A 21,506-nucleotide genomic window follows, 5' to 3' on the forward strand; every position below is an offset into this window, starting at 1 on the left:
TGACCTGGGTATACATACTCAGAGAACTTTTAAAACTAACCGGTTATATTCAGATATAACCTATTAGGTTTAAATATTATCTGAGCACATGTACTTAGATAACTTTAGAGAAGTATATTCAGCAGGAGACTTTTCCCACTGAATATCTAAGTTATCCAACTAATTTTAGCTGAGTAACTTGTTTGCTCCCCAGCTTACTGATTATGGACCTCAAGGATATTAGTTTATATTGCTCGAAATAAGAATATTTGCAATGAAAATATTTGAATTAAAAGAATAAGAAAAATAGGCCAGTGTTTGTATAAGTACTACTGGGACTAAAATCTAACAATAGCCTTAGATCTTGTAGTACTCAAATTCATTGTGAGAGGCTCTACTGACATCTGCTGGAATCGAACATGATAATCTGCATTTGCAGATCAACCAAATAACTCACATTAAAAAAGGAATTTTTTTTTACAACAGGTTTACATTTTAATGTTAGATGAGTTTCAGAAGTGCTGTAATATTGGCCATTTAAATGCAGTATACATCGGTGTTTTAACATGTGACTCAGCTTTTATCAGAGAAGTATTCCCTACATGTTGCATAGCTATTAAAAATTAATTGAGGGGTTGATTTTTTCAAATTCAAGGAAAGGAAAGTTTTCTGGATAAAAGTTATTTGTCAGCTTCAGTGAATAAAAAATAAGCACAGCTTATCGACTAACCCAGTGCTTCAACCCTCTGCATCAAAAAGAGTTTAGCTGCATGTTTGCATGAACACCTATGTGTGTCTATCTTCAGGTATGCATGAATATGCTATCTGCTTCTAATCGTGTTGTTCTTGTGACAGCATGCCTACTGTATCTAGTTCATGAGTTCAGCCAAGTTGTTGAATTCTTATGCTGATTGTCTATTGCTGCACTGTTCATGCTATATGAATATTATATTTAATTACAATTATTGACTAAATGTTTTAAGTGTTTTTTGTAGAATGAGTGGTGTTTCACTGTGCTATTTGGTTTTGAACAGATTTATCATTTCTTGAAAACATTACAAGATTTCTATCACTTTTGTTTATACGGTAGGATATCACTGGTTGTACTGTCCTTCTTTTCACCGCCTTTATCAGTCACTATTTTTATCTGTTTGCTTTTTTTCCTTCTCTGCAAGTGCTGTGTTTAAACTTAGTTATGGTTGGTTAGATAAAGATTTAAGGAAAATTCAAATAATTTTGTTTTTTGTTTCTTTTTTTTGTAGCCGCAGGTCACAATGTGTTCTTTCAGGTATAGAAATAATTATATATAATATTTGAAACTAGTGAGTGTCAGCATGCTGAAGATGAAACAGATCTAAGGAACAAACAGGACTGTTGCGGCAAGTTAAGGTTAACCTGAAGGTCTATGAGAACAAGTTATAGGAGTACATGGGTGAGCATTGAGATATTTGAAGTGATAAGTGCATAGGTGAGCAGTGAAAAATCAGGAGCGGGTGGAGCCAAAGGCCAATAAATATCATCTCCTGGCGGAGATAGTTGTATGGTCGGTAAGAATTGGAGAAGGTAAAAGACTTGGAATGAATACACATTTGGTTATTCTCAGCATAATACAAATGTGCTAAGTGGCTCCTTTCAACGAGTGAGGTTCTCTTCAATAATTTATTTCCCCTGAAGAAGCTGATTCGGCAAAACAAGGGCCTTGTTGGGCCATATTGCAACACACTACGAGAACACACTGAAGTGCTGGTGGGACATATTGCAATACATTTGATAATGTGAGGAGAAACAAGGGGAATGGGAAATGTATGATGTATTTGTTCTAAGAATATGTTAAAACAAGGGATGTAATTATTGTAGTATTCATTGTGAGATAATGATTTGTGCAATAAGTGGGAGATCAATGTGTATTTTTTATGACTGAATTGTAAGAATGAATGGTTGTGCTTGGAGTTGTGTATGGGTATGAATGTGTTTAAAGTATAGTAGAAATGAATCTGGATGGTATTCATGAATTAATGATGTAAAGGAGACATATTCAATTAATGTAATATGCAAATGATTTCAAGGTAAATTTTCTAATGAGTATCTTTGAATAATTTGGTTTTGTAATAAAAGTATTTTTAAATAAAAAATAAATAAATAAATATATATATATATATATATATATATATATATCCCTAGGAGAAGGAGCAACATAAGCCAACCAGGATCCCAAGGGACAGCAGTGACAGGGGAAGAACCCCGTACCCTAACCATTTCCCTTAGTCCTTGCCATCTTCTCAACCTGCAAAAAAGGGTAGAGAGTTAAATTTTTGTTTGATTTTATGTAAATAAACATTTTATATTATTTATATATCTGCAGTGTATTAGGGATGTGAATCGTGTGCCCTATCGTCTTAATGATTGAAATCGTCTGGCAGGAGAAGAAAATCGTGTTTGGCACGATTTTTTAGTTAAAAAATTGTTTTTTCCGATTAGTGCGCACTAACCATTGTTAGTGCGCACTAACAGAAAATGATACAATTTGATACTTTTCAGGTCAGTTAGGGTCAGTTTAGGAATGAATATGTATTCCTATTGGCTGCCCTCTTATTTATTCATGTTACCAAGGTTCCCACTGACAATATATGGGGGATGGGAAATGGAAACAGTTGGTAGCTTGACAAAAAAAGTAATGTGATCAGTCAATGTGACTAGAACTTGTGCCCTAACCCTGATACCAGGGGTGTTGTGATCTTCCTGCACACAGTGCCCTAACCCTGACACCAGAGGTGTTGTGATCTTCCTGTACACAGTGCCCTATCCCTATTAATACCAGGAGTGTTGTGATCTTCCTGCACACAGTGCCCTAACCCTGACACCAGGGGTGTTGTGATCTTCCTGCACACAGTGCCCTATCCCTATTAATACCAGGAGTGTTGTGATCTTCCTGCACACAGTGCCCTAACCCTGATACCAGGGATGTTGTGATCTTCCTGCACACAGTGCCCTAACCCTGACACCAGGGGTGTTGTGATCTTCCTGCACACAGTGCCCTATCCCTATTAATACAAGGAGTGTTGTGATCTTCCTGCACACAGTGCCCTAACCCTGATACCAGGGGTGTTGTGATCTTCCTGCACACAGTACCCTATCCCTATTAATACCAGGAGTGTTGTGATCTTCCTGCACACAGTGCCCTAACCCTGACACCAGGGGTGTTGTGATCTTCCTGCATGCAGTGCCCTATCCCACCTGCATTACTAGTGAAAGGCTGGCTTCACAGACAGGGGGGAGCTTCCTGACCCTCACTCCTCCCCTCCCCCATGTACCAGCCAGTGAATGGTGTGTGGGTGAGGGGGGGGGAGGAGGATGGTGAAGGGTGAGACAGCTTCCTCCCTGCATTACTAGTGAGAGGCTGGCTTCACAGAAAGGGGGGAGCTTCCTGACCCTCACTCCTCCCTTCCCCCAAGTCCCAGCAAGTGAATGGTGTGTGGGTGAGGGGGGGGGAGGATGGTGAAGGCTGAGACAGCTCCCTCCCTGCATTACTAGTGAGAGGCTGGCATCACAGACAGGGGGGAGCTGCCTGACCCTAACTCCTCCCTTCCCCCAAGTCCCAGCAAGTGAATGGTGTGTGGGTGAGGGGGGGGGAGGATGGTGAAGGCTGAGACAACTCCCTCCCTGCTTTACTAGTGAGAGGCTGGCTTCACAGACAGGGGGGAGCTGCCTGACCCTCACTCCTCCGGGGTGTTGTGATCTTCCTGCACACAGTGCCCTATCCCTGATACCAGGGGTGATGTGATCTTCCTGCATGCAGTGCCCTATCCCTATTAATACCAGGAGTGTTGTGATCTTCCTGCACACAGTGCCCTATTCCTGATACCGGGGGTGTTGTGATCTTCCTGCATGCAGTGCCCTATCCCGGTTACTGGGGGTGTTGTGATCTTCTTGCACACATCCCGGTATCCCCGTATGGCCATTTTGCAATACGGCAATACGATTTGAGTGCAGGAGGTCACTCCCGGACCCCCGCTGGACTTTTGGCAAGTCTTGTGGGGGTCAGGAGGCCCCCCCAAGCTGGCCAAAAGTCCCTGGGGATCCAGCGGGGATCCGGGAGCGATCTCCTGCGCTCGTGACGTCGGGGGACAGGAACCAAAATGGCGCCGGTGCTACCTTTGCCCTGTCATATGACAGGGCAAAGGTAGCGCCGGCGCCATTTCTATTAACGCACCCTTGGCCTGAGAGTGGAAGATTACACCGGGATCCCCCCACTAGACCGCAGGTATTTTAAGACATTTGGGGGGGGTTCAGGAGGGTGGGGGATTTATTTTAAAGGGTCGGGGTGGGTTTTAGGGTTGTTTTAGTGTGCCGGTTTTCCCGCCCTCCCCCTTCCCCTCCCCCTTCCCCCGATTTACGATTTTTGATGATAAATCGGGGGAATTCCTATTGTATATCGCCTCTAATGATTTTTGATGATTTAAAATATATCGGACGATATTTTAAATCGTCAAAAAACGATTCACATCCCTAGTATATATACATAAAAGGGCTTTCTTGCATATCTAAATTTTCTGGACCAGAAGAGTACATGTGTAAGGTATGATTGAAAAAAAGTGATAAAGAAAAAGAATGGAGATGTGAATGCAATGAAATATGAGGACAATTTTCCAAGCCATTTAGCCAGATAACAGCATAGTTACATGGTTAGAAAACTGTCCCTTTCAGTGTAAATAAGAACATAATAAATGGCATAATGGGACAGATCAAAGGTCCATCAAGCCCAGCATCCTGTCTTTGAAAGTGGCGAATCCAGGTCACAAGTAGGGCTATGCAGAGGAAACATTTTCATTTCAGTTTATTCATTTGGTTCATTAGTTTCAAACTAAAATTCATCATTTGTTCATTTAAGGGAGTCATTTACTAAAGGTTTTCTCCCCTTCTGTGTCTATGGGATAAATGCTTAGTAAATGACCCCCTTTATTTATTAGTTTGTTTACCATTAAAGTCAATGGGAGAAGTACTTCAACCTATTTTGGATTCCAAAATTGGAATTTTTTCATCAATTCTAATGACACTTGCTGGAATGTTGGAAGACATCATCAGAAGGGGGAAAGAACTCCAAGGTACCTATTGCGGCAAAGTTATTCCAAAAGTGAGATGAATAGTAGGGATGTGCAGACAAAAAGTAGTCGTTGAATCGGTGATACGTTTTTGTGGAGGGTCGATTCCGTTGAATATGGAAGTATGGGGAAATCCATAAGTTGTGGATCTGTCCATACTTTTCCCGGTTCCCTAAATAAAAATTTAAATGCCCCCAACCTCCTTAATCCCCCCCCCAAGACTTACCAAAACTCCCTGGTGGTCCAGCGGGGAGTCAGGAAGCCATCCCTGCACTCCTTTGCAATTTCCTCACGGCGCCGATAGCCTGTGTCACGGGGCTGCCTGTGCCATTGGTCAGCCCCTGTCACATGGTCACCGGCGCCATCTTGTGCTCCTACCACGTGACAGGTAGGTCATGTGGCAGGAGGTCGCTCCGGGACCCCCGCTGGACCCAACCGGAACTTTTGGCCAGCTTGGGGGCTGGCCAAAAGTTGGAAGTCGCGATGCGTTGCGCATCATCACTTTTTTTAAGTTTGAAAAAAAATAAGTTGCGGATTGCAAATGCGTTCAAAACGAATGCACACCCCTAATGAATAGTCCAAGATACCATAAAGGGGCAAAGGGTATCAGCAGTGGCAGGAGTTCTCCAAGACATTATCAGAGGAGCAAAGAAGCAGCAAGAGTGGGAAGAATATCCTAAAGCTTCAAAAGAGCGCAACAACGACAACAGTGGCATGAACCTTTGAAGGCAGAACAAGAGGCAAAGTGGCATCAACATCCTAAGACAAAATAAAGGTAAAAAAGCAGAAAAAGTGGCAGGAAAAAACCCCAAGGCACTGATAAAGGGACAAAGCACCACAAACAGTGGCATCAACATAGAAAGGAATCATGAGAGGTGCAAAGCAGCCCCTCACAGTGGCAAAAGCAGTGCAATATTTAGAATCTAAGGTATGACAGCAAGGCAGAGTGATAGCAAGATCAAAAAGGTACAAAATCTGGGTATAGCAGCAATGCTGAGTGTAAGAAATACCTCTAACATGTAGGATAAGGAGTATAGCAGCAAGGCAGAGTGGATTCAGCCTTGTCTTTTAAACCACAATTAGAAATGTGGTTCATTCTTGCTTTTTCAAGCTCTGTTTATTGCGATCCCTTAAGCCTTTTTTAAATGAATCCCATTTACACACTGTGTTATATATATTCGTAATGTCTACTATTGATTACTGCAATTCTTTATATTGTTTTGCCTCAAACTTCAATATGAGCTGTTCAGCTCATATAAAATGTGGTAACAAGGTTGATTACAGGTGTGAGCCTTTGGGATCATTTGAATTGGCTGCTTATTATTTGGAGAACCAAGTTTAAGACTACTGTTTTTGTTTTTAAGTGTATTTATCACTTAGTCCCTGTGCATTTTAATTCAGTTTTAAAAATTTACAAACCTGTCTGAAATTTAAGATTTTCCTCACAGATACTTTTAGAAATCCCATCAGTTCATCAAGTGAGGTTTGCAGAGTCCAGAGAGCGCCTATTTTATGCATCAGGACCATATTTATGAAATCAATTTCCTGGAGAAATTAAAGCTGAAACTTATCTTGTAAGATTTAGGGAGTTATTGAAAGCTCATGTATTCTAACAAGCTTTTGAGCAGATCTAACTAGGTTTTTTTAATTCTTAGATTTATGCAGAATGAGATAACCTAATGGCAGCAGTCGATGTATATATTCTATATTTGTTGTCTTTATACTTGTTTTATTGTTTCTTTCTTGTTTTTTGAGTCTTTGTTTTTATTTGCTTATTTTTATTCAGTCTCTTGACATTATATCTTTATAAGTGTTTAGTTCTAATCTGCCTTGTATTTTAGATAGGTGGGTTCAATATTTTTAAATAAATAAATAAAATAGGATATGTCTGTTTTCCTGTTGAAGTGTTTCTTCGCTATCGCTATCGCTATCATTTTTCTGACAAAAGCTTTTATTACATTTCCTAGTTGAAATTGATCTTGCTGCTGGGTAGAATTTTAGCTTTCTTGTGAAATTTGTGTCCTGTTGAAACTTTTGTCACAATCGAAACATGACAATGGTCTCTCCTCAATGTGACTTTCCTGGTAATTTGTGAGGTTTGCTTTATTAAGAAAGATTTTCCCATATGCTATAACTGAACACAGTCTCTTCTCTTTGTTGATATGCATTGTTGCACTAGTTCACTCTTCCTTATAAAACCTTTCCCATGTTCAGAACATGTCAAAGGTCTCTCCTGTGTATCATTTATTTTGTGCCAGCATGTCTTCCTTCTGACTAAGTGTTTCTGGGAACAATACACTCCAGTATAATCAAGAAAGAAGACGGGCAGGAGGGGATACTAGAGATGTACAACAAAACAATAAGATAGAAAACAAGAAAAGAGATGAGATAGGAGAAGAAACTTGTGTTTTTTTTAAATTTTATTTTCTGGGGACAAAACACCCCAGTATAAATAAGAAAGAAATAGGGTGGGAGAACTAGGCTGAAATTGTAGACGAGTCAATCAAAATGATGAACCATAAAAGAGGTTGGGTGGGAGGAGAAAGTTGTATTTTTTTTTCTTTTTTTAAATTTTGGTTTGAGAAGAAAACATCTCAGTATAACCAACAAACAAACAGGCTAGGAGAACTAGGCTGAGAACCAAAGAGAAAACAACTCCCATGCTGTCACATAATAGGTAGATGTTAGGTAGATATTAACTCCTTGATCCCCAAAGTGTTAATATCAGCAGCAAGGCAGGTAGGTAGAGTAGCAGTAAGACCCCCAAGGTGATTTATAAGATACATGGCAGGTATGCAGAGAAATAGTAGCACTAAGGGGCATTTCAGGTGGGCATGTGGCAGCAAGGCCCCTAAAATTGTACATATGTGGTATGGCAGGTAGGCAGAGTGGTAGCATCAAGACCCCTAAGATTATATATAAGTGGCATGGTGAACAGGTAGCATGGTAGCAGCAATGCCATTAAGGTAGTATATCAGGTACATGGCAGGTAGGTAGAATAGTGGCAGCAAAACCCCTAAGTTGGTATATCAGGGGAATGCAGGTAGGCAAAGCAGTGGCTGCAAGACCCTTAATGTACATATGGGGTATGACAGGTAAGCATGTGGCAGCAAGACCTCTAGGGACATGGCAGGTAAGCAGAAAGGTATCAACAAAACCCCTAAGGTGGTACATCTAGAGCATGGAAGGTAGGCAGCGTGGCAGCAAGACCTTCAAAGTACTTTCAGTCATCTTGCTACTTGCATGGAAATTCTGTAAACCCAAACAAAGGCAGATTGATTTTCAAATCAGCTTTTCTATCAACTCTGGCTTTAAGTTATGAGGGTTCACAATGTCATTGAGAAAAAATGTTCACTGGTCACACTGGTTGATGGGCAGGAAAGACTGTGTTGAGAAACCTTGGCTAGGTCTGGCCAGACTCCAGACTTGTGTGCCCAATATGTTGGTACATCTGTATCTTTGTTCTCAATGGGCTTTATGAAATAGGTTGTCACAGAAATGTGTGCTGGGGTCTCCTTTGCTGGGGTAGAGTGAGGGTCTCTTTTGCCAGCTACTTTAGCCATGGTCTGTTTCAGGAGAGATGGTTCTTTTCAGGCTATGTGGCTTTGGCGTTTTGAAGTAGGGAAAAAGTTGTAGCTGACAGGGTGCTGTTCCAGCTGTCACCCTCTGCCTCCGGCACACCTGATCACACATGATAGCTACCAGCATCTCCTTCATGACTGTTAAACAATGGGCCTGGACAGCCAGATTCCCTTTGGCTTGTGGCTCACAAAGTGTAGCCAATATGTATGTTTTATTTCCTATGAAAGATTTCAGTCTCTCTTGCAGCTGTTGCTGTAAAAAGCCCAGAAACTGCAACACCTCTGTTTGAATTCCCTTTTGCACACAGAAGCCCTCTAACTTTTCTGTTAGAATATTTACTATAGGGTTGATCCCACCCAGGTTAGCACTTCTAGAGCTCAGATTATCCATGGCATCTTTGAAGGGCTTCAGGATTTGTACCAGCTGCCTCATCACTTACCAATCATCAAGCCCCAAGGGCAAGACCCCTCCTTCACAAGTCTATGGAAATGCCCTGCTATTTTGCTGCATCTATCAGGTTCTTCAGAAATGGATTTCGATCCTCATTGGATTTTAGCCTCAGGGCATCCCTTACTGCCAGGTACAGCAAGTGTGGAAAACAATGAATACCCTGAAAGTCCTCATCTTCTATTACCTTTTCTATATTTGTACCACAGTCTGCACAAATAAACCTTCCTGAAGATTCCTTCCTCTCCAAACTAGCTGCCAACCCTCCAGCATCTTTCTTGTGGCTGTTAAAATATTGCATGAGGTATGGGGGCTATGTATCAAATGAGCATACAGCAAAGCCCACCTGCACTCTGATGCTCTGTCCCCATTAGAGCTGCTACCAGCCCCTGCCTTACCCAGATCCCCCCAGTGTGCTGTTAGGGAGAGGTAAGAGTGCATAGCATTCGTGCTGATCCAGATATCACTGGTAAAATGCACCCTACTCCTCATTGCCTTAGCCAGATGTGCCTGCATATAACTATAGAACTGGTTGAACAGGGAAGAAATGACCTTCCTACTAAATATAGCCCTGGAGGGGACTTTGTAATTGGTAGTGATGTGCAATCGTTTTTCCTGAATTAAGTAATTTCAATGAAATTGCCTAATTCGGAATGGTTCGGGAGAACCAAAAAACGATTTAATTTTTTCTGAAATTTCAGAAAAAAATAAATTTTCAGGTTAGTGTGTGCTAACGAGGAGTTAACGCGCGCTAACCTGAAAATCGGGGCCCCTGGAAAAAAAAACCTGAACCGCGTGAAAAAACAAAATTCACACAGGGGGACCCCAAAACGAAGCTTGACATGATATACCAACCCGAATTACATCTCTAGTAATTGGGTGCTAACACATGCAGCAGACATTTAAAGCTCACTCTCTCCACTACAGATGTGAATCGGACCTGGAATCGGTTCCGGTTTCGGATTCGTGAACTATCGGGAAATTATTTTTCCTGTGGTCCAATCGTTTTTTTTTTATCAGCTGTGCCGAGCCGATAATCCAAAAACACAGCCAAACCCTTTAAAATTAGTTCTTTACTATCCCCCCACCCTCTGGACCCCTCCAACCCTCCCCCCCAAAAAAAAATTTTTTAACTACCTGGTGGTCCAGTGGGAGTCCCAGGAGCAATCTCCCGCTCTCGGGCCGTCGGCTGCCAGTAAAGAAAATGGCACCAATGGCCCTTTGCCCTTAGTATGTGACAGGGTATCCGTGCATTGGCCGGCCCCTGTCACATGGTAGGAGCAATGGATGGCCGGCGCCATCTTTAAAAATGGCGCGGGCCATATTTTCAATCGTCAGATAAACGATTCACATCCCTACTCTCCACTACTTGCAGGAGCTGGTCATCAAAGACAATCATTTCCCCAGTGCTTCTCATTACTGTTTTAGATGCTGCCTGCCTCTTTCCCCAGTTCTATAGAACACTACCTAATGTCTTCTGTGGTGGATTGCCACTTTGTACTCATGGATGAGAACTGCTGGCCTGCCACTTTATGGGTGGTAGGGGCCATGGGATAAGCTTGAGGAAATATATTCTCTCTTTCAACCCTTTCCTCTGGCATTTGCTTTGAGAAGCTGAAGGTATTCCTAGGCTATTACTATCATCCTCCCCTGATGCCAATGCAAGTGAGTGCTGCTTCTCAGGTGATGCTGTATACCAGCATTTGTGACATGTCCCACTTGCTTCCTCAACTAGTAAACTTCCTGCAGTGAATAATAGAGCAAGCATGGATCTTATCTCACTTTAAAGTTCCTCCAAATCATGAATTTCTTCTTCAAACCTTTCTCTACATTCTTTGGGGTTGAAGCTGGCATTGGAGTTGAGGTAGAGGGTAGAACCTGAGGAAAAATGCCAGGGGTATCACTCACACTCCTAGCTGTGCTGCCTATTCTTCCTGGGGTTTGATCTTAACATTATCAGAATCATCTTTCTCCTCCATCACCTCACTGGAGAATAAGATGCAATTCACTAAACATTCCAAATTCTCTTCAGCTGCTAACTCTTCAATATCTTCTGATTCAGAGAATCCCAGCAAGGGATCAGTTGGTGCTGATATTTATATTCTTGCAGAGATGAACACAATCTGCGAATTCTAAAAAACTGACTCGTGGGAAGATTTTCTTTCAGATGCCTCGGGTGTGCGCTCGTAAAATGCAGCAGTGTGTTGCTGCTTACAGGTTTCCGATACAAAGTGGTCGTAAATCCATCAGTGTCTTTAATAACCAGAATGTCAAGAAAAGTGATCTGATGGGATTGAAAATTGACAGTGAATTTCAAGAAATTATTACATGAATTTAACCAAGCAAAAAAGACATCAAATTCTTGTTTGTTACCTTGCCACAAAATAAAAATGTCATCGATGTATCGATTACAGGACTTGATATGCTGAGTGAATGGATGTGGCCGATTTATCCAAGTATTTTCAAAATGGCCCATATATAAAGATCCTGTGGAATCGCTGATAGCTGCCTTAGGGTCTCTGTATGCTCTTTTAATTGAGCAACTGCATCCTGAATCTTAGATCCGAAAAGATTATCACCAAGACATGGGAGATTTACTAACTTGTCTTGGACTTCAGGCCTGTGGTCCGAGGCTTTAAGCCATGCCCAATGTCTGGCGCTTATACCCGATGCAGCAACTCTGGAAGCTGTCTCAAAACCATCATAGGCCGCACGGACCTTGTGTTTGCCTGCTTCTAGTCCTTTATGAATAATCATTTGGGCTGCTTCCTGATGCTGTGATGGAAGTGATGGAATAAAGTCCTGCACTTGCTTCCACAGCGTTGGATACATCGTTTGCATACGGTACACCCCCTTGGTCTTAACGCGAGTTTAGATCTACAGGTGTTTCTCTGATTGTTGTCTAAATCATCGCGAGATGACATAATTCCTGCTGTGAAGTGTTCCCATTGGTTCATGTGATTTCAGAGTCCACCTGATTTGGAGGTGGAGGGGAATTAAGGCTGGAGGGTACTGGAAGCCAATAGTAACAGTTGGGAGAGAAAAAAAGGGGAAAAAAATGGATAAAGTGCGTAGCTTGCTGGGCAGACTAGATGGGCCGTTTGGTCTTCTTCTGCCGTCATTTCTATGTTTCTATGTTTCTATTTAAACAGAGGCTGTGTCTACTATCGGGCTCTGCTTGGCATTGAAAGAAATAGGAGACATTGCTGTTCCGAGTAAGGATTCAACCTTTGTGACCATCAAGAAAGCTAAGTGGTTATAGAAATTTCATCTATTGTACTTTTTTTCTTACAAGGTTACACTGCATAATTACAGGAGACGCTATCTGTCCAATTGAATATTGACAAGTTGGGCTCCTGATGAAGCTTCTCAAGTGAAACTTCGGTCGTGGTTGAGCCTTTCAGAAGTTCCGTTTAGCAGTTTGACCTTTGGAGAAATTATTACTGTGCTCTTTAAAGTTCCGTTTCAGCAGCCAGACCACGTAGAGATGTCTTCAATGCTTTAACATCAATACGTTAAACACCGGCCATTTATACTGTACTTAAGGAAGAGAATCTAACATAAGAACTGTATAAATTATTCTCCTTTAACAGACTCTGGTAAAACCCGCAAATGATTGAGAAGACTAGGCGAGCTCTTTCAATGCAAGAGATATGCTGTCTGGCTTGCTGATGCAGTTTTAATAAGAAATAATCATTACATACATTGTATCCTATTAGCCTATGGGTAAACATTTATTGATTAAAATAGTTTTTTGATCCCCCCTTTTTCTTTTGTCTAGAAGGCCAGACAGACATAGGTTATAGCTAATAGCTATTCACAAATAGCTTCTACTATTTTGCATCAAACTCACTGGTCTCTAGTTCCCCAGACCACCCTTGGACCCTTTCTTAAAAATGGGCTTTACATTGGTCATGCTCCATTTCTTAGGTACCATATCTGATTTGAATAAGAAGTTACAGATTACTAGTAATAAGTATGGAATTTCATATTTGATTTCTTTCAGAACTCTGTGATGTATTCTGTCCAGACCCAGTAAGTTGTTATTCTTTAGTTTGTCAATTTGCTCTATTACATCTTTTGGTGCATATTAGACCAAAAATTAGATTTTATTGAACAAAATAAATGGAGTTTTAAAGAGAATTTCACATATAAAAAATTTTTGTTTCACATTAGTCTTGAGAAATCACATACATTTATAAAAAAGAAAATTTTTAGACCTATGATTGATATTGCTGAGTGTGTATTCAGGTCTTTGACAGTTTCCACTCAGGTCTGAAGTCTTTTCCTCCCATACAAATAATTATATTATATTGTTAGGAAGCCATATCTGGGTTGTGTGCTCTATGCCATGCTTAATATATAGTGCCACCCCTCCACCAATTTGACTTGGCCTATCATTTTGATATAATTTGTACATTGGATCACAGTGTCTCATTGCTCATCCTCCTTTCCCCAGGCATACTTATAGCTGTATTATAAAGGGACTTTCCTGGGGGGGAGTGGGTATTTAGGTTGGGGGAGTAAACAGCAGAGATTGGCATACCTACTGTTGAGATAGAAGGCATTTCCTTTCCTTTCCTTTCTGAAATACATAAATTAGGAGTACTGTTAGACTCCCAATTAACACTGCAACCACATGTCTGCCAGACAGCAAAGGCGGACTTTTATAGGATAAAATGCTAAAACCACTAAGGAATATATTGCTGGAGGATGTGTTTAGGTCAGTGTTCCAATCTTTAGTCCTGGGACAAATGGACTATTGTAGCAGTTTATGTGTTGGGCTCCCGGAGAAGCTGATAAGTGTCTTACAAAGTTGATCAACATGCTGCAGCACGCCTTATAAAAAGTCTGTTAAGACATGATCACATAAAACCAGCTTTGAAGGAATTTCACTGGTTGCCAGTTAAATATCAATCACAGTTTAAGATGTAAGTGATTACACATAAACTGTTGCATGCAGAATATCCCTCTGTGGTAAGAGAAAAAATTCAGTCCTACAAGCCAAATGAACCCTTCGATCTGAGGGGAAGAAACGTCTTTAAGAACATAAGAACATAAGAAAATGCCATACTGGGTCAGACCAAGGGTCCATCAAGCCCAGCATCCTGTTTCCAACAGTGGCCAATCCAGGCCACAAGAACCTGGCAAGTACCCAGTGCTTACAGTTTTCAAATGCATGCAAAGAAGCTCATGTATAGCAAATTTCATGCAAATCCAGTGCGGCTTGCAAAAATTAATGCAAGCCGCATTATTTGCTGAAAAGCTGGCTACAACTCAGGAGCTGTAAATAACTTTTTGACTAGAACGTTGGGATCTTAATGCACATCCCAATGCTCCTGCACAAAATGTAAAGGCCAAAATGACCCAATCCCCCCCCCAACCATGTAACCCCCCCCCCTCCTCCCCACCCCCACCATCCTTTGTTTCCTGTAGAGGCAGCTTAAAAGTAAAAAAAAATAAAAGCAATCAATGTTTGAAATCACAGGGAAGGCACCACAAACCCCAAACCCTCCCATTTCAAATACAACTCACCACCCCTGGGATTGAACCTCCCAGTTACAACCCCACCCCCCCCCCTCCATAGGAGCCATTTTACTCCCCCCACCCACTCCCTGCCTTAAAAGAAGTCCCTGGTAGTCTAGGACCCCCAACCTCTAGTCAGCCTTTGCCCGTACTGTAGAATTTTTCAGCAAGAAAAATATATCACGGGGAGCTGCCACTATATTTTTTCATGGGAGGGGAAAAATGCAGGAATTGCAATATGTGTCCCCCTCCCATGATAAAATATTGTGGTTTAGTAAATGACCCATTTAGATTGTGAGCCCTCTGGCAATAAGGACCCACCTACAGCACCTCAATGCAATCCGCTTCAAGAAAATATCTCTGAGCTCCCTTAATATTCTCAAACTTAGCACATGACCTCATGACCTTGTCCACTTTCACTTTATTTTTGGTTTGTAATCATTTTTATTGATTTCACATGGCTAAACAGTGAACAGCAATCAGGAACAGTAACAACCAGTAGTAATCTTTGATAACCGTAAAGTAATGTCCATAATAAGAATAATATTAAGAACATAAGAACATGTGTGCCTGCTACTAGGAAGAATAAATTATAGCAAACACACTTTACCAGAGAAATTACGGGAAGAATGTGTTTAGAAAGCAGATAAAAGCGAGCCCAATATTGAAAACGCGTTTAGCGCTAGATAGCCGGATAAGTAGAACTTATCCGGTTATCTAGCAGTCCACTGAAAATCAGCAGCTGCTAGATTTATGTATTTATTTATTTGTTACATTTAGAATCCGTTACGTCCAACGCCATTGATCTGTGCAGTTTACAGAATAAAACATACATAATCTTTAGCATATCACAGACCAGTTTACAAATTTTATACAAAATTAAATTTAAAATTCAACTGCATAATTTTCAAAGCAAAGCTCGTGCAAAAAAACGGTAACAAACTTGCGTATGTGGGCCGCATGTGAACAACACGAATTGTAAGAAGCAGGGAAAGAGGAGATTTGTACACTGCAGTATACAAATCAACTCCTCTTGTTAGACTTTTCATCACTTATAAGGAATATGATTCATTTCTTTTTAATTGCATTTTAGTTAATTACAAAGCATGTCATCTTTGTACAGAAAAAAAAAAGAAACAAATCATTTACAATCATCCAGCAGAAACATTATTTAAATTTTTAGTCCCCAAAATAGACAATGAGGGGGGGGGGAGACAGAGAAATAGGGAACCACTGCTGAAAGTACAAACTTAAATCAGAAATCAAAGAGGAAATTGCCAATAGCTTGCGACATTTTACCCATTTATACAAATCTAAGTATTGGGACTCTCAGTTGGTGACGAAACAGTCAACAACCTTCTCTGGGAATTCAGCCACAATTTAAGTTGTTCCGGTATAAAAAGGATATAAGTATCAATACTAAACTTGATGATACATTTGCACGGGTATCTAAGTTGGGATGTTGTACCCAGGGATCGGGTTTCCTGACGTAATGCCAGGAAACCTTTTCTCCTTTCCTGTGTGACCTTTGTCAGATCAGGGAAGATCTGGATGAACTGGCCCATAAAGTTGACCCTCATATGTTGAAAATAATTCTTCATGACCATACCCATATCCTGTTCATAAATTAATTTTAACAAAGTCACCCTCTCAAATATCTCTGTAGTCGAGGATTCCAATAAGTCTGTTAAGTTCCCCAGGTCTAGTTGATTATATATAATATTATCTCTTGAGCAGGTAAAAGGTAGAAAATAAACCTTATTAAAAGGTGGTATATTATCCAGAGGAATTTCTCATTTAAATATCTCCACAGAGTAATTTGTGGTTGTTCCGCTAGTATCCTGGGAAAATGTAATAGTCTCAAGTTAAGACGTCTTAGGTGGTTTTCCAGCAACTCTGTCTTCTTATTAAGAGTAACACAATCTTGAATCGTAGCAGACTGAACATTTTGTATTTCTTTCACTTGGTTCTCAAGGACTTATATCTTGTTTATTTGTTCTTATAGTTGAGTATCATGATCTTGAGTCACAGTTTCTAATCTAGATGAAATCTGGGTAATCTGTGTTACACAATTTTGTAGGGCCAAATTCTGTTGGGCCATCAATTCCCAGAGGGAGTCCAGTGTAACCACAGTGGGTTTAGGTAGTGAAACCAATTCAGGTCGTTGTTCCTGTGTCGACACAAAAGCCATAGAAGAGGAAACATTGATTGTAGGAATCAAAATGGTCTTAGCGCCCATAGAAGAAACTGGCTTCAAAATATCCACCGAAACTAGGGTTGGGCCACTTCCTTGCCAAGATATTTCTCCTCGCGCCAATCCACTCACTACTGTTCCCTCAATAGCTTCCTCTGAGCTTTCCATTCTCGGTGTCGCTAACACAGATTCTGGCGGCAGGCTTGAGGAAATCGCTTGTGGAGTCCTTATGGTTGGAGGGCTCAGTGAAAATTCCCCAGATGTGATGGAGGCTCCCTTGCCGAACTCGTCAGCGGGGACCGGCTCCTCCTGTTTCGGGTAAATGGCAGCGCATTTGGAGATGGTTCATTGTCCTGCAGGGAGGGGGGTGCAGAGGGAAAAACCCTCACCTTCCCCTTTTGCTTAGAGGGCATGGTTCAATGAACTTGAAGGAAAGTAGAAACGTTTTTTGTGGGAGCTCCCGAGACACGCTACATGCAAGCAGCTATGTTGACACCTCCCCCAGTCTCAAGTTCCTCAGGATTATAATTCTTTACTGAGGTCAATTTTACTATGAACACCTCTGAATGTGTCTGTAACAGCCCCCCCTAACCCACCTCCCAAAAACTTATCCTGATTCAAAGGGCCCCTCTAGAGTGGTAACTTTATATAGTGTCAGACTGACTCTATACAGAGGAGCTGTCTCGATCCCTCTTGTGCAAGATATACATATAAAGGCTGTGGGGTAGATTTTATAAATTTACACGCGCACCAGGCACAAACAAAAGTACGCTGGATTTTATAAGATACGCGCGTAGCCGTGCGTATCTTATAAAATCCGGGGTCGGCGTGCGCAAGGGGGTGCACATTTGCGCTGCCTGTTCCCTCCGAGGCCGAAATCAGAGCGGCCTCGGAGGGAACTTTCCTTCCACCTCCCCTCACCTTCCTCTCCCTTCCCCTACCTAACCGACCCCCCCGGCCCTATCTAAACCCCCCCCCTTACCTTTGTTGGCAGATTTACGCCTGCCGAAAACAGGCATAAATCTGCGCGTGCCAGCGGGTTGCTGGCGCGCCATCACCTGACCCAGGGCTGGTCTGGAGGCCTCGACCACACCCCCGGGCCGGTGTCACGCCCCCGACATGCCTCCTGCCCCGCCCTGAAATTTGTGCCACCCACCCAACACGCCCCCAACATGCCCCCGACACGCCCCCTTTGCAAAGCCCCGGGACTTATGCGCGTCCCGGGGCTTGCGCGCGCCGCCGAGCCTATGCAAAATAGGCTTGGCGCACACAAGGGGGGTTTGGGGTAGGTTTTCGGGGGGTACGCGCGTATCTTATGCGCGTACCCCTTTGAAAATCTACCCCTGTAGAAATATGCACGGCAACAGTATTTTAAATGCTACACATGTACTTTATAAAATGAGGTGTATTTTTGCTCGCACTGCAATATGCGTGTTTATGGGCGCACGCATGTTCCTTTTAAAATATATCAGATATGGTTTTACAAATTTCTTAAAAACCTTAAAGTTCTCCATTTCCTCAAATAAAATTCCACATCTTTGGTCCTTTAAAGGAGAAAAATCTATGTCACATTTCCTAAAACTTATAAATTTTAAAATTTGGTTCCATTAAAATATTTTGTTCTAATGATCATAAGGTGCGACCTTTGGCATAAGGTTGAACTAATTTGGACAAAGAATAATCTTCAATATGTCCTGCTATAAACAACAATACCAACATTTTAAAGTTTATTCTTTCCTTTACTGGCAACTATTGTAGATATAAAATTGAAATTATATGCTCATGGGATTGAGACCTCATAATCATTCTTGCAGCCCCATTCATAATCACTTATCTCGCTATCTTTTAGAAGGTCAATTTGTGGCTGGCAATGAGCGGATCTGGGCACTGCTACTTATCCGGTTAACTTAACCTGATAAATAGAGAGATTTGTTCTTATCCGGTTAAGTTAATTGGATAAGTCAGATCAGCCATAAAGCTAATCTAACTCAGCCAGGTTTAACTTATCTGGCTAAGTAGCGCCTTCACCGTGAATATTTAGTGGCATAGACCAAAACATATGCATATCTTTCATCAATGCAGACTACTATAAATTGTCCTCTATCAGGGATAGGTTAGTTTGGTGAGAAGAGAATGTAGACATTATTATAGTGCAAAGTAGTGTTTCAAAAACAGTTATTCCTTGTATAAAGAGTGACACTGACTCTATATCTATAGAAGTGTCTTTATCTAAGAAAATCTTTAGCCAGTATTTTAAAATAGAAGGGGGATAGATATTCAAAAGCCATTTAGATGGATAAATGCAAAGTTATCTGTCTAAATGGCCAAACTGAAATTTTTAAAAACTGTTACTCGGCTAGAATATAGTCGGGTAAGGCTGAGGCATTCCAGGGGCAGGCAATAGGCATTTCTGGAAGGAGCAGAGTTAGCCGGTTAATGTACTGCCTAATTCACTAAGGGACAGATTTTAAAACTTGCGCGCGGGCGCAGATTTGTTCGCGCAACCCGGCGCAAACAAATCTACACCCGATTTTATAACATGCACGCACTGCCGCGCACATGTTATAAAATCCAGGGTCAGCGTGCGCAGGGGGGTGCCCAATTGTGCAACCTGCGTGCACCGAGCCGAGCAGCCTGCCTCCGGAGCGGTCTCGGAGGGAACTTTTTTCCAGCCCCTCCCACCTTCCCCTCCCTAACCCATCCCCCAGCCCTAACTAAATCCCCCCATACCTTTGTTGAGAAAGTTACGCCTGCCCAAGTTAAGTTAGCCGGGTACACCTATCTGGCTAACTTAACCGTGGTATTCAGCAGCAAAGCAGCACCGCTCAATATACCCAGGCTATTTTAAAAGTTAGTTGGATAGGCCGAGTGTGTCGGGGCACTTGGCCGCGCCCCTGGACCATCCCCGGACTGCAGCTACGCCCTCGGACATGCCCCCAGACCGCGGTCCCACCCACTGCCCCTCCCCTGGACCGCCCATTTTTCAAAGCCCCGGGACATACGCACGCCCCGGGGCTTGCGCGCGCCACTGAGCCTATGCAAGATAGGCTCGGCACACGCAGGGGGAGGCAGGGGTAGGTTTTCGGGGGTTGCGCGCATATCTTAAGCGTGCAACCCTTTGAAAATCTACCCCTTAAGCTTTTCCCCATTCTTTGTCTTTGGGAAATACCTTGATGAATCAGGCCCATATTTGGCTAACTCTAACCACGCTGTAAGGCAGGTCTAAAGTTAGCTGGATATACCTATCCAACTAACTTTTAAAATAGCCGGGTATATTGAGCGGTGCTGCTTTGCCGCTGAATACCATGGTTAAGTTAGCCAGATAGGTGTACCCGGCTAATTTAACTAGCTGCTCAGCAGCTAAATATCAACCCCCAAGAAGTTTGCAAATGACATGCTCATACTTGGGGAAAGAAGGAAAATGACTGCCACTAATTTGGCTGCCTCTGCCAGCGATAGAGAGCAATAGTGAGGGATAGACTTACAGCAAGCTTTCCGCTAAACTTCAGAGTTAGCAAGGGTACCTGAGCTACCTGAAGTTGCCATCTGCGGTGGTGGTTTCAGAAATAGGGATAAAAAAATAGATAAAGTTTGTCAAAATTATTTTTGAAGTGCTATGTGATATAGTAAAAGAAAAGGGTCTGTTACAGCTAGATTTATATATTATTTTTAAAGTGCCAAAATCATTCATAGTACATATTAGAATCTGCTTGACTGGCAACTGTATATTTATTTATTCAATCTATAACCCACTTTTACATAAAATAAGTTCAAAGCAAGGTTCATAACATGAATCACAATAAATATCATCAAAATTCATCATAATGCATCTTGCTATATATTACTCATATATAGTTAGAAGTCCTTTTATGTTATCCTTGTACTTCAGTGACTTTTATTATAAGATAACGACACAGTTCTCTCACCTCTTTTCCTTTTATGTCTTTCCAGAAACAATAAAACTCTGTAAAGGTCGCATGCAGTCCCAAGTTCCATTACACAAAAACTCAGTAATTTCAAACACATCTACAATGGTGGCCTCCAGGGCAGATATTTTGTTAGCAAGATTCTGAATATTTGTACAAAGATTCTCCTAGGATGAAATTCTTCCTCTTTCTTTTGTTCTTTTCCTTCAACCTGCTGTATTTCATTTACCCCAAGAATGCTTGAAGTGAAAATAGAGGCTATTCTATTTCAAAGAGCAGGCACAACTGAAGTTTCGGCCTCCACTCAGGGATCAGTGTCTATACATTAAGAATAGAATGCAGGGTGGGTGGTAGGAAAAATCTACAAGGCTCCAAATAAGCAGTAAACAGGTTGCCACTAAAAAATACTCAGAAAAAAGAGCTTAAATCCCTGCAGCAAAATCGAGTTTTACACATCACATGAATTTCTACAACACATTACAATAGAAAGGGGTAAAGGTTTGGAGCCAGTCAGCTAGTAACTGTATGTTTTTAGCTGTAGTATAACAGTGCATCAATATTGATTACAAGAGTTAGAACAGCTATCATTGTAATGCACTGAAATCAAGGATTTAAAGAGGATTCTTTGTTTTATCATCTAATGCTATGCAAAATCTGTGTTTGTTTCCATGTAAATCTCATCTTTCCTATCCAGGCAGCAGTGGAAGCTAATTCAAACTTTTTGAATCAACATTTGCTAAATAGATTCTGCCT

Source organism: Rhinatrema bivittatum, chromosome 3, assembly GCF_901001135.1.
Source record: "Rhinatrema bivittatum chromosome 3, aRhiBiv1.1, whole genome shotgun sequence".
Taxonomy (NCBI): Eukaryota; Metazoa; Chordata; class Amphibia; order Gymnophiona; family Rhinatrematidae; genus Rhinatrema; species Rhinatrema bivittatum.